This window comes from Mustela lutreola, chromosome 8, assembly GCF_030435805.1.
Source record: "Mustela lutreola isolate mMusLut2 chromosome 8, mMusLut2.pri, whole genome shotgun sequence".
Classification (NCBI taxonomy): Eukaryota; Metazoa; Chordata; class Mammalia; order Carnivora; family Mustelidae; genus Mustela; species Mustela lutreola.
In genome coordinates this window covers 103,810,514-103,825,748 of record NC_081297.1, presented here as the reverse complement: position 1 = coordinate 103,825,748, position 15,235 = coordinate 103,810,514, and the positions used below count along the sequence as shown (strand labels likewise).

The 15,235-nt window shown below is 36.0% G+C and overlaps 1 protein-coding gene across 3 annotated transcripts in view; it reads right to left on the bottom strand.

Annotated features, from left to right (window-relative positions):
• The window catches only part of FRS2 (fibroblast growth factor receptor substrate 2), a 116,949-nt gene that overhangs the window by 93,515 nt on the left and 8,199 nt on the right, over positions 1–15,235 (bottom strand). The gene's annotated exons all lie outside the window — the stretch shown is intronic.

The following is a 15,235-nucleotide window of genomic DNA, read 5'->3' as shown; positions in this document are numbered from 1 at the left end:
AAAAATAAAAGTAAAGTGTTAATACACTAACTTCACCAACCCACCAAAAGTTAAAGGAATTTCACACCTGTGACCAGTGTTGGTTCATACCCTGGAGTATGACAGAGAGACAAAAACTGCATAATAATTATTCCTCAAAATTATTCCCTATCCCTATGAAGATGTACAATCAAATTTCCTAAAAATAGGATCCAAAAGGGGGCAGGGGAATTCTATTCCTCTTTAGGGAAACTGTAATTGTGTGCATGCAAATGTGCATACATAGGTAAGTGTATTATGTATTTGTCTATAATATATGGCAGCCTAATTTATGCTTGTGCCTGGATCTACAAATTAATCATGACTATTGAAGTAACTAGCCCTGCTAAAATCTGTCATAAGCTTAACATGACTGAAATAATATTCTAACAGTTACTTATTTCAAAGCCATGAATCTATTTCCTCATAAATGTCTTGTTCTTTCTCCACATTTTTATTCACTATTTATATATATACCCCAGATAAAACTTGCTAACGCACCAAGGAAGTATTTTATCAATCTCTACATGTTTGCCAGTGGCAACTGGCTGAATCCAAATATATCAGAATTACCAGAATGCAGAAACTTCTTAGTGTACATTAAATGGACATAACCATATCCTGATAATGCAAGTTATCAAAAACCTTTCCTTGATTTTCAACAGCATCACACATACCTTTTTGAAACACCCTAAGACTTCTAGGACATCATCGCTCTCTCCTGGTTATCATTGTGTGACCACTCACTGCCTGTTTCCACAGCAGATTCCTCGTCCTCTACCACAGCTCAGCATCTCCCAAAGCATGGGATATATACCACAGTAGGTGACATATATATAATAATGAATCGTTTCATGAGAAAGTTATTAGCTTGTCAAGCCCTTGAGCCTTCAAATTACAAAGTCTTACTGTTTTTTTTTTTTTTGTTTCATTTGGTTTTTTTAATTGAGTAACTGAAACTCAGAGGATTTATCTAGCTAAAATTATTACTATTCTATTTGGTGTTATCACTTTCATTTCTCCATTGCCAACTGCTTAAAGCAAGTTATATTTGTTTGCCATTTTTAGCACCAATATAATATTTCCCTTTAAAATAAACGTATTTAAGTTAAAAAGTCACTTAAAGAATAATAAGGAAATAATTGCATTTTGGAGTGGTCCTTGAAACAGTGATACATCAGAAACACTGTTCTGACCAGAACTGTGGCTATTTCTAAACTCAATTCTTCCTCCACATTTTCTCACTGTGATCACCCCAAATACTCAACGAAGCTTCATATTTCAATTTCAGATATTGTGCCAGAACATCTGATGCAATACCTTCAAATAAAACCCATTCTCTTCTGGATCATTCTATCACTACCAACACCACTTCCAACTTCACCATCAGAAGCTAGCCAAATTCCCCTTTCCCACTATTCACACAATCTCACAAACCTAGGCATTATCTTCATCTACTCACTGATTTCCAGCAGTTACCAAATTCACTCATTCCCAAACACGTCTTGGGTTCCTGTAGCACATGAATAAAATTATATCATCTTAGAAAACCATTTTCTTTTAAAACTTCATAATCTATGAGAAGAGAATCAAGCCTTGTAGACTCTTTCTCCAAAGTTTTGAGGTGGGGGTGCACTCAGGAGGATATAAGATTAAACAGAACTAAAAAGAAATGCCTGAGAATATTAAAGTGGTTATATTTCTAAATGATAGAAATAAAAATAGGTACCATCTTCCCCACATTTTCCTGTATTTTATACATTTACTGTATTTTTATAATCAAGAAAAAATATATTCTATAAAATGTTCCCATCCAGACTCATTTCTCCTTCCCTATTCAAGCATTCTGATTCAGACTCTCATTATGTCCTCTTGCCTAGCCTCTAAACTGACCTTTATGAAGTTTACTGCCCAATATGTTATACATACAGTTATAAGAATAATATTCCTGAAAAGTTATCTTTACTAAATTACTCTTTTATTCAACAACCTTTAATGACTCTCTATTGCCTGTAATAATAAGAGTTTTCTGCTCTACTAACTTTTCAGGTTAGCTATTATAATCTAGACCCAATCCTACCAATATAAAATAAAGGAGGAAAACAGTATTATGACAAGTCAAATATTAATGCTTTATCAAAAAGTTAAATGTAAGTTACAACTATTTAAGATTCCAAACCTCTCATGCTGTTAGTAGTTCTGTAGATACTATTTCTCAATATTCCTAAAAATTAGGAATTTCTCAAAATTCCTAGAATTCCTAAAATTCATTATATATTCAATTTTGAGAGACTCCCATGTTAGAGAACTACACCACCAACCTACACTGAGTTTAGCATTGCAAACTACAGTCCAGTTAGTCCAAAGGTATTAACGGGTATATCCACACAACAAGGATATACTTATACTGAAGCAGAGATATGAGAAAATAATTAATGGAATTTCTAATAGTATAAAATCAACACTAGTAGGAAAGGGCTAGGCCACCAAGCACAAAGTAAATTAAGCCGAATATATTCAATGTACAGTTTTTCTTCTAGGTCTTCGTTTATTTGAAGCAATTGGTATTTTGCTCTATAATATACCACCTAAAGGTTCTAACTCTGTAATATTAGAAGGTATTTACTTAACACTTTTTTATGCCATTTCTCTTTTTATTATTATTATGTTCAATTAGCCAACATATAGTACAACATGGGTTGATGGGCAAAATTTACATAAATACTGAGGCCATAAATGAATACTAATGACACACATACAAAAGTTAAAATTAAATAGACAATCAGGGAAGGTCCTATTTTTAATTAGTATAATCCTTCAGGGTACCTGCAGCTTATCTCTTCCAAAGGCGATGAAACAGTACATTTAAGAAACAAACATTAAAATGACAAGTGCCATCATTTGTCATTTTAGCAATACTCAGCTAAATTTCCTAATTCTTCTGATGGTGGCATATTTTAACATATTCCAAGGCCACTTTAAGCAATTTTTTAAACCACATTAGATTTTAATGGAAGCTTATCAAATTCCTAACATCCACGATCCATCTTAATTAACTTAAATGGCCTGAGACAGAGTAAGACCAAAAGGGCTGATGCCCAAATGTCTGAGTACTTTGCTGAAAAGGCTGAGCTCCAGCATACCCAAAGTGTGTTAGAAGCAACTTTTTAAATGCACAAATGTAACAATTATTTTTAAACCAACAATTTTAGAAAAATAGCAGTTCCTATCTAAAGCTTATATAAATATAAGACATTGGGTTTGCAAATGTCAGCAGAGTTTCAAGATCCCTTTCTAAAGTAATAGTCTCCTGTTTTGCTTGGTATCTTAATTTGCCTTTAGTTTCAAAACTAAGCTTGCCAACACTATTCCTCTCAAAACCTCAGGAATTCCATTACTAGTTTTAAGCTAAATTAAAGGAAAATAGACGCATTCAACCCATGGCAGAAGTATGCACAAAGTGTTTGTTGATGCTCATAAATAGGCTGAGAAATTCAGACATGTCTGAAGGACAACGGGTGTATAGTCAACTCTGTTTGGCTCCACCATGGAACCAAACAGAAAGAGAATTATTGCTACCACTTCAAGGGGGACCAGCCCAGATACCTTTAAACCAACTAGGATATAACAGAACATTCTCTTTAAGTCAGAGCCTTTGTGTATGTCTCCTCTTCAAGGAAGAATGGTTAGAGTACCCTTTAAAAAAAATCTGTATGAAGCCAAGATGTCACTGTCCTCTCCCCCAAAACAATGCTTAAAATGCCCTCAACACTGCTCACCCACTTGCCTCCAAAAAAATATAAAAGATTTTTAAAAAGAGAGCTATAAATGCTTTACAGATGGTTCTTTGTCTTATCACTAGAAATCTTTTCTATTCCACTTCCCCATCCTCAGCCTCTAGAAACCTTCTGACATTTACAAACATGTTCACTGTCCATCCCTCTCCACCACCTCCATCAAGCTCTAATACATCTCAAGTCACCTGAATCCCAGATATCAGGATCTCCTGAATGGGACTCCCTAACCCTGTCCCAGCACAACCGGGTAGCAACAGAAAGAAAGAATTAACCACCTCGGGCTCACTCTATTGCTCTTTCTCACTCTTTTACCTCCAACTCACTCACTGCCCGCCTCCAGGCATTCTGCTCCTCAGGCTTCACCCTATCTAACCCCTAGGCTCCAGCCCCAAGTCCTGGAAATCACAGCCCAGCTTCTTAAGGTAGGGATGGAGCCAGATGAATGAATTTCCACCAGTATTTTAAAGGGTGTTTTGAATACATTGTGATATAACGGATTACATCATTTTTTATGGTCTGACCGAGTAGGCTAAACACCATTTTTGTAAGACTAATTAGAAAAATAGGCTCCTAATTCCAATTTTTTTTTCAACTCCCCATTTCCCCTATACCCAGCACTTAGCCAAAACCCTTTTTAAGCAATTCGTTTACAAGACAGAGGCTACCTATGTAAAAGAATAAAATTCTAATGACTGCTAGTAATTAAAACAATCCATTTTGACAAAGTAAACAAGCAAATGTCGGTAGCTTGTGCAATGTGAGCAATCCATTTGCAACTACCTTATTAATAAAAATAAAGAAGGGGCGCCTGGGTGGCTCAGTGGGTTAAACCGCTGCCTTCGGCTCAGGTCATGATCTCAGGGTCCTGGGATCGAGTCCCGCATCGGGCTCTCTGCTCAGCAGGGAGCCTGCTTCCTCCTCTCTCTCTCTCTGCCTGCCTCTCTGCCTACTTGTGATCTCTCTCTGTCAAATAAATAAATAAAATCTTAAAAAATAAAAAAAATAAAAAAATAAAATAAAAAAATAAAAATAAAGAAGATAAATCTAGTTATAAACAACACAACCAACTGGTGATCATACTTATGCAAACACTGCCTTATAAAACTAATATTCTAACTTTAGAAAATGAATACACCAAGAACAATTTGTCAGTACCTATCAAAAATTTTAATGCATTGCAATATATAGCTTTGGCAAAGAAATTATACTTCTACAATTTGAAGTACTGATATATTTGCACAGGAGTGAAATATACATAAAATACTACTACACTATTTATAAAAGATAGGAAAGAAGCTTAATGTCCACCAAAAAGGGAATTTATAGTATATTCAACACAACAGATTGGACACAGCTAATAAAAAGAGTAGGTATAGTTGTAAATGTAGAAAATTCACTACAAACAGCAACTATCTCAAGGGAGGGGAGGACCTACAAGACAGGGAGGTAGGAAGGAGACGTGCTTTTCACAATAAACCCTTTTGTACCTTTAGATTTTGGACCATGTACACATACTGCCCTTTTGGTTAAAAATGAATAAGTTAACGGGCACCTGATGGCTCAGCTGGTTAACTGTTCGACTTCTGATTTCACCTCAGGTCACAATCTCAGGGCCCTGAGATGAAGTCTTGTGATGGGCTCCCACTCAGCGGGAAAAGTACTTGAGAATCTTTCTCTCTCTCCCTCTTCCTCCATCCTTCCCTGCTGGTGCGCGCACGCGTGTTCTCTCTCTCAAATAAATAAATAAATCTTATTAAATAATGAATAAGTTAAAAATTTGTTAATGAATTTAGACAATTCTCCCTGACCTTATGATGCATAAATAGTTCTACTTGTTCATCTGCAGGCAATGTTAAGTGGAACTGAGAACATACGCTTCTAGAGGTTACCCAACAACCAACGTCCCAGAGTAGAGGGCACATCTCCTTAGTGAGAATGTGTACAACTATGGCAGCTTTGAATCACTCAAAACAAAGTATAAGAGATGAAGAAATACGTGAAGAATTTATCTCACTCACTGCAACTTTGATAACATAAATAAAACTGGATGCATTATAATTCTGTCAGCACTCTTAAAAACTGTACTTTACCAAAAGGAAAAAAAAAAAGAAAAAAACTATCTGGTTGAAATTCCTGTTAGGGTCTAGATCACAAATGGCTACATGCACCAGAAATATTTAGTAAAAATCTAAGTACCAAAATCACTGAATCCAAAAGGCAGTTAAAAAACAGGGTGAAGGGACGCCTGGGTGGCTCAGTTGGTTAAGCAGCTGCCTTCGGCTCAGATCATGATCCCAGCGTCCTGGGATCGAGTCCCACATCGGGCTCCTTGCTCCGCAGGGAGCCTGCTTCTCCCTCTGACTCCGCCTGCCACTCTGCCTGTGCTCGCTCTTGCTCTCTCTCTCTCTGACAAATAAATAAATAAAATCTTTAAAAAAAAAAAAAAAAAAAAAAGCAGGGTGAAGGGGAAGGACAAAGTCGTGGACAATAAGTTTCCAATGGCAAAATAACAAACTTTTAAGATACCATTTTTCTAAAGGAATTCTTCTTATCTCTTAAATTTCAAGTAACATTGAAGAAAATGGTCCCTCAACTAAAACTCAAGAAATTAAAAGAAACAGTTCAAACTCTAAAGCTAAGTTTTAAATGTTGCTACTTAATACGATTTTTGGTTTTGCTACTACCTGAAAAGAACAAATAACAAAGCTGCTAATACTAATCTGATGCCCTCTTCCACCTCTGCTTCAGATATTTATTACAGGAGCGCCTGGGTGGCTCAGTGGGTTAAGCCTCTGCCTCTGGCTCAGGTCATGATCTCGGTGTCCTAGGATCAAGCCTTGCATCAGGCTCTCTGCTCAGCAGAAAGCCAGCTTCCCCCTCTCTCTGCCTGCCTCTCCGCCTACTTGTGATCTCTCTCCCTGTCCAATAAATAATTTTAAAAATCTTAAAAAAAAAAAGTTTATTACAATCTGACTGTTCAATTATAAAACCAAAAAACTAGGGAAAAAAATCTTGAAGGGGGTGGAGTATATAACATGGTAATTAATAATTAGGGAGAGGATCACATTTATTTTTTGTAAAGTAAGGAATCCTTTTGGGGTGCCTGGGTGGCTCAGTGGGTTTAAAGCCTCTGCCTTCGGCTTGGGTCACGATCCCAGGGTCCTGAGATGGAGCCCCGCAACAGGCTCTCTGCTCAGCAGGGAGACTGCTTCCTCCTCTCCTCTCTCTCTCTGCCTGTCTCTCTGCCACCTACTTGTGATCTCTGTCTGTCAAATAAATAAAATCTTAAAAAAAGAAAGAAAGAAAGAAATCCTTCTACTGGATCTCTTGTTAACAACACTGATTTCCATCTAAGCACACAGCTATATTGCTATGTACCATTCTAAATTTACAGACTTAATGATCTGTTTAAAACAAAACAAAAGCAAATTATATAGCACAAAGATTTGTTGTCATAACCAATTAGTCTAATGAGGTCTAGAATATATCAAGTAAATGAAAGATGCTAGCTGGCATATCAAAAAATCTATATATTCCTTGGCCAGATTCAAATACTTAGACCAATGCAAACAACAAACAAACTCATGAAATAAAGATGTACTTAAGAAAATAGGAGGTAAAAAAGTGCCAATTATTATGTGGGTGGGGTTTACATATCTTGACATTTACAAAGAAAAAGGGCAAGAATGTTATCAGTTGACAATTTTCATTTTCATTCTGTATTTTTTACTAAATTATTCATTAGGTTCAAGAGTATTTGAGGTACTTGATACACTCAATTAAAGAGTACTGCTAAAAAAAAAAAGAGTACTGCTAATAATAATATTAATTATAATCAAATCAAAGTCAGGGTTTAACAACTACACAAATGAGTATTTAAATTCATATCAATGAATTTAATTCTGAGTCAAGGACCACCAAAGGTAAAACCAAGAGTTCCTTAAGCAATTTTCAAGATTTAGAAATAGCCTAATAATCTCATATACTATCTGAAATATAGCTTTCTATGCTAACTAAAATAATTAAATTTCTTTTTGGAAGGCTGGAATTTAAACTCCATGTGGCAACACCAATTATCTCATAGTGATCAGAAGCCCCGGTTGTAGTGATAAAAATAGAAAACCTCATGAATTATTATGTAATATATGTATTTTATTTTGTGGCAAGACTTTTTTGGATTCTAACATCTGGAAATCAATGGAAATTGAGTATTTTAGGTTTTTCTTTTTTCTCTTTTTAAAGACTTTATTATTTATTTATTTGACAGAGAGATCACAAGTAGACAGGCAGACAGAGAGGAAGAAGCAGGCTCCCCGCTGAGCAGAGAGTCCGATGCAGGGGCTTGATCCCAGGACCCTGGGATCGTGACCTGAGCCGAAGGCAGAGGCTTTAAACCCACTGAGCCACCCAGGCACCCCGCTTTTTTTTTTTTTAACTGTTCTAAAAAAGCAAAATGTAAACTAAAAATACACACCAGATTCTAAATATTGACAAAACATTTATCAGGAAAAGGTTAATGTGTTCTGGGTGAGCACAGAAAGAACCTATGAATTACTAGCTCAACTGATGCTTCATGAAATAGCAAGTAATAACATGGATAAAGATGAATGCTCAGATCCCAAACTATGAAGGAAATTTCATAGGAGGAAGAGCATAGTTTATGTATGTCTGTGTTCTCCACTCCATCTTTCCCGTTAAGTTTTCATTTCACAATTTCCTCAGCAGTTACAACACTGTATGTGACTGCAGTCACATACACACATCCAATATAAAACAAAACAAATTACTATAAGCCTAATTTTCACCTGGGTATGTGCTCTTATTTTTTATAGCTCTTATTTTTCTTTTAGCACAAAAGAAATACTTAAGTGCAAAATAAAACTAGGACCCAAGATGTGGAATAACCACAAAAACCCTACCCCCAAGCACAACCTGAAGACCACTCACGTGTACTCACTGAACTGACTAAATCAGATGACCTAAAAGGCATCGAACACTTCACAGTACATATGAGGACACACTATATTTCAATCTATTCACATTTCAGGTACAAATCCTGGACTCTACCACTTAGTATCTGTCTCAGGAATGTTATTCAACTCCCTGAGGACTCAGCTTCCTCATCTGTAAAATGGAAGTAAGGTTCATAATTCAGTAGAAACTCTTTTAACAGTCCTCTATTTTATCATCTTACAGAAATAATGCTCTCCAGTCCCTCCATAAATCACCCCCTGATGCCCACCGCAGGCTGACCACTTGCACCTAGTAGAGTCTTCTAAGCAGATCACTTTCTTAATGTGCCCCCACCCTTCTGCTCACCAAATGAGCTAGACACTTAATAAGAGCCAGCTGTTTCTGACAGATTCTGTCTCTGAAAATTGTGTTGAAAAATTCAAAAAGATTCAAAGGCTAATTAACTTTTAAAAAGTTAATATGGAATTATGTGTACATAAAACAGCTTTAAAAGTATAACCAAAAAATCATAAAACATAGAAAGATTTTACAGAACACATTGAAAATGCCTCAAATTCTCTCTTCTATAGGAAAGGGATACTGTTATGATATCCAATAGATAATGACTCCTGGGTGGAGATTAAGCCAAAAAGATGATCCAGATTTCTTTTCTTTTTAAGATTTATTTATTTACTTTGGAGAAAGAGAGTGCAAGTGGGGGCAGGGCCCAGAGGGAGAGGGAGAGAGAAGCTTAAGCAGACTCCACATTGAGTGCAAAGCACAAGGTTGGGCTTGATCTCAAGACCCCCAAGATCACGACCTGAGTCAAAACTAAGAGTCAGATGCTTAACTGACTACACCACCCAGGCACTCCTAGACAATCCAGATTTCTAATCAAAGAACCCATCGACAAAGAAAAACACTGACGCTGTAGAGGGAAAGAAACGGTGAAGGAATGTAGTATATATTCAAGTTACAAATAATGTATCTTTTTTATAATTCCCTGCTAATCAAATTTCTCAATTATCTATTCCACATCACGTATGAGATCCTCCTATCTAGCTATCCCAAAAATTTAAGGGAAAATTGTGAAGACTAAATAAAGAACTTGCACAGTGCATGGCACTTAGTAACATTCAACTAAAAACTTGTTTTACTTTAAGGGTTTTGTTATTACCCTGACGGTCTACTGCTCTAAGAATAACATTTCTGAAACATACAGAAAAGCAAAAAGTATACAACTTCCTTGTATTTTTATTTTTTTTATTCATGCACATTATACATGCCCCATACATTATTGGCCATATAACTTCTGCAGTGGTTGTCAAAAAAGGGAAGACATTTAATCCTAATGAATGCCCCAGATTATACAGAGTCCCTAGGATTATACTTAACCATAAGGATAAACATCAACGGTAATGCATTAACATGATTGCACGACCGTGCACCTAAAGCTGACAAGAACATAAGAAAAATGAATGAGGTGCCAGTGTATTACCATTGGAGGGAGCAGCCATTCTAGACGGGAAAGGTCAAGGATCCAGACTTAGGATAGTAATTAAGAGATAATGGCAGAGACCAAAGAGAACCAATGCAGAAACTGGCAATCATTTGGCAGGTAACAAACCTGCCAACTAAGGAGGTTACAGTTAAGGTAAAGACAAGGATCTGGTGATTCAACCTCTTGCTCGGAACTGTTGAACACTAACAGAGATATTTAAATGCTTTTCTAAATTACTTAAAAGTAAAATCACACTTTTTTTTTTTTTTTTTTTTTTTTTATTTTTTATAAACATATATTTTTTATATACATATATTTTTATCCCCAGGTCTGTGAATCACCAGGTTTACACACTTCACAGCACTCACCAAATCACATACCCTCCCCAATGTCCATAATCCCACCCCCTTCTCCCCAACCCCCTCCCCCCGGCAACCCTCAGTTTGTTTTGTGAGATTAAGAGTCACTTATGGTTTGTCTCCCTCCCAATCCCATCTTGTTTCATTTATTCTTCTACCCACTTAAGCCTCCATGTTGCATCACCACTTCCTCATATCAGGGAGATCATATGATAATTGTCTTTCTCTGCACACTTTTAAAAGTTCATGTCATTATGACATTACAACCAATTTTCTTCTTCAAGGAAAAAAAAGTTACATAAAGAACTGCACTCTAAAATTAGAACAATGAAGTACCTTTTTCACCTTATTAATTGGGGCGGGGGGGGGCAAGGGAAGTAACACTAATATCCAATCTAAGAAGGATACGTAAAACAGTACTAGTAATACTATCCTCTTGAAAAGCAATTTGACCAAATGTTTCAAGACTAATAAACCCTCATATCCTTTGGCTCAATATCACACATCTGGGAATCTGCCCTAAGGAAATAACTAAAAATATGAAGAAATCTATATGCTCAAAGGTGTTTTCTGCAACATTTCTTGTAATAGTGAAAATTAAGTATGATGGTAACAGAAAATATTTAATATAACATTAAGTTAAAAAAAAACAAGATTGAGCATATACTAAAATAGGATATAAAACATCATATGAACAAGGCTGTAAAAAAACTCCAAAATGATGACTATTAGAGTGGTGGTTTCAAAGTATGTTTTTTCCATTGTCTAACATTTCTGAAATGTTATTCTACTTTTAGAATTAAAATAAATTATATTTTTAAAATATGTACCTCAAAAGATTACATACTGTATTATTTCATTCACATAATATTCTCATAATGGCAAAACTAGTGTTGGGTAGGGTTGTGAATACACAGAGGTGATGCTAGGGAATTCTTTGGTGGTGATGAATAGTTCTGAATCTTGATTATGGTGGTTACACAAAACAATACATGGGATAAAACTGTACAGAACTACACACTTACACAGAAATGCAGGTTTTTAAAAATGGTGAGATCTGTGTATGGTTTATAGTCTAGTTAACACAAATGTACCAATATCAACTTCTTGGTTTTCATATTCTATGACAGCTACGTAAGATATCACCACTGGAGAAACCAAGTAAGAAGTATATAGGACACTATTGTTTTTGCAACTTCCTATGAGTCTCTACCTCAAAATAAAAGTGTTTTTTTTTTTTTAAATACATGTGCTTGTGAATATATTATGCTTTTTTTTTTTGAGGGGGTGGGAGATAAAGGAATGTAAAATGAGCCATGAAATACAGAATTTCCAAGACACTACTACATACTAACTATGCACAAAACCACGTATGAGGCAAATAGCAGTCTTTAGATTGAACCATAACTTACTTAGGTCAGGTTTAATAAAAGGCTTTAATAAAAGGCTTCAATTTAAATGAAAGTATCAGTCAATTTTCAGAATATGCTTAACTGAATAGTTCTGAATCTCAAACCCTATACTTATATATTCCATTAAGCAACAGCCCTCAGGATCCTCTCCCTTGCCAGAAAAGTTTCAACAGATAGAAATATGATTTTCTTACATATATTCAATTTAAATACATAAATGACTAATATAGACAAAGGATATAATAGTTCATGACCTCTAGTTTGTGCTACTTGACAGCAACCACATCCATCTTAACCCTCCGTCTTAACCTCAATGCCTAAAATGGTTCTTGATACCTGGGCTCGCAAGAACCATTTACGGACTCACCAACTCAGTGAATGAATCCATGTTCTAGCCAAGATTCAATGCCCAAGTCCCTCCAGCTTTAACCAAGAATGGGACATAGAAAGTAAGAGGTCAGAGAAAAAAAGGCATGAATTTAGCTAGGGACCAGCTTCTACCAATTCACCAGATCAAAAGATTACATTAACCAACACTTCACCCTAGTTTATCAGGATAAAAAGTGACCTTAGGAAAACCTTGAATCATTTCGTCCCATCACCTAAGTCTTAAAAGAATTGTTTAATAACTAGAAAAAGAATTGAACTAGTATCAGAAAGTCCACTTCACTAATCTTCATCATCTAATGTTTTCAAGAAAACCAAATTTTCTTTGCTATAGGCAAATACATCAAATTTTTGATCTAAAAAAACTTAGCTAGAGTTATACAAAGCATTAAAAACCCCTTCCACACAAGCTCTAAGCTCTCAATGATTATATGTACATAATTATATATATGTAAATATAAACACAAAATACATAAATAACATGACTACAATAGAACCACCTTATAAAACACTCGTCAGGGGTGCCTGGGAGGCTCAGTGGGTTAAGCCTCTACCTTCGGCTCAGGTCATGATCCCAGGGTCCTGGGATCAAGCCCCACACATTGGGCTATCTGCTCAGTGGGGAGCCTGCTTCCCCCCCTCTCTCTGCCTGCTTCTCTGCCTACTTGTGATCTGTCTGTCAAATAAATAAATAAAATCTTTAAAAAAATAATAAAATAAAACACTTGTCAGACAGCAATTCATGTCTATGTTGTTAGGTTTTTAAAACGATTTTATTAGTTTATTTGGGAGAGAGAGAGGGAGAGAGCACAAACAGGGGTAGAGGCAAGTGGAGGGAGAGGGAGAAACAGGTTCCCCATGGAGCAGGGAGCCTGACCTGGGGCTCGATCTGAGAAACCTGAGATCATGACCTGGGCTGAAGGCAGAAGCTTAGCTGACAGAGCCACCCAGGAACCCCGATGATAATTATTTATTCATTCAAAAGTCTAAGGTACTGACAGTGTAACAGTGAACAAGTCACAGACAAGACCCTGAGATTACAGTCTATCTAGTAACCTAAAAGGCAAGCATAACTAGTAAAAAGAATCTTATGAAAACCAGGGTTTAAATTCCAATGCTACCTCTTATTAGCTATGTCTCTGAGTCTTTATTTCCAGGACTTTAAAATAAAATCATAAAATATAAAAATGCTTAGCAATCTAGAAGGCCCTATACAAATGTAAGGTATATTACTATACTTAAGTTTTTCATCAAGAAAAAATAAAAAACACTAGGACTAGGATACTTCCCTACAAGTTATTTACTACTTGTAAGGGGAAAAAAGTAACTATACAGTAAATAAACCAGATAAGACCTTCAGCAAAATTTAAGAAAACAGGATACTAACCTCCAGGGGTTTATTTGTAAGATCTAATCTATACAATTTTAAAGTGCTATTAAAAATCACTCTGCAGAGACACCTGGTTGGCTCAGTGGTTTAAAGCCTCTGCCTTCAGCTCAGGTCATGATTCCAGGGTCCAGGGATTGAGCCCCGAATCGGGCTCTCTGCTCCACGGGGAGCCTGCTTCCTCCACTTTCTCTGCCTGTTTCTCTGCCTACTTGTGATCTCTGGCAAATAAATGAATTAAAATCTTAAAAAAAAAAAAAATCACTCTGCAAAATTCATACAGCAAAACAAACAGCAGAATCATATCTACAAAGACTTCAAATATTGGAATTATCAGAGACCATGTATAAAATAAGTATATTTAATAGGTTTTTAAGAAATAAAAGACAGCTTGACAACATGACCAAGAAAAAGTATAAGACTACCAAAAATTAATAAGGATAAAGCAGTTGTAAAAAGAACTACATGAAACTTCTAAAAATGAAAAAGGTATAGTAAATAAAACTTTTATTTTTTTTGAAGATTTTATTTATTTATTTGACAGAGAGACAGAAAGAGAGGGAACACAAGCAGGGGGAGTGGGAGAGGGAGAAGCAGGCTCCCCACTGAGCAGGGAACCAGATGTGGGGCTTAATCCCAGGACCCTGGGATCATGACCTGAGCCCAAGGCAGACGCTTAATGACTGAGATACCCAGGCGCCCCTAGTAACATGCTACAGCATGGATGAACCTTGAAGACATTATGGTAAGTGAAATGAGCCAGACACACAGAAGGACAAATAGTGTATAATCCACTTATATGAGGTACCTAGAATAGTTAAATTCATAGAAAAAGAATGTAACATAGTTCTTGCCAGGGGCTGGGTGGAGGAGACAATGGGAAATTATTGTTTAATGGGCAGATTTCAGTTCCTGATGATAAAAAAAAGTTCTGGGGATGGACAGAGGTGACAGTGAATGTACTTAACATCACTGAACACTTTCAGATTTAAAGTGGTAAATTCTCCTTATGCATATTTTACTATAAAAAAGAACATAATACTTAAAGTGAAAAAAATTTTTAATTCAATAAACTAGCTGAACACAAATGAAGCAAGAATTAAATAACTGGAAGAAAGGATCTAATTATCCAGAACACAACACAGAAAGACAAAGAAATGGAAAATAGCAAAGACAGGTTAAGAGGCGTGGAGGCTAGAGTAAGAAGACCAACTTCAAATACAAGTGAGGAGAAAATGGCCAAAATTTCTCCAAAATGGTTGAAGATACCAATCGTCAGATTCCATGGCCTAGTGAATTCCAAGCTTGATAAATAAAGAAAAATCAACGTCTAGACATATCAAGATGAACATGTGGAAAACAGATCCGAAATATTCTAAATATAATTTAATAAAAGAATGACAATTAGATGGATTACAGAG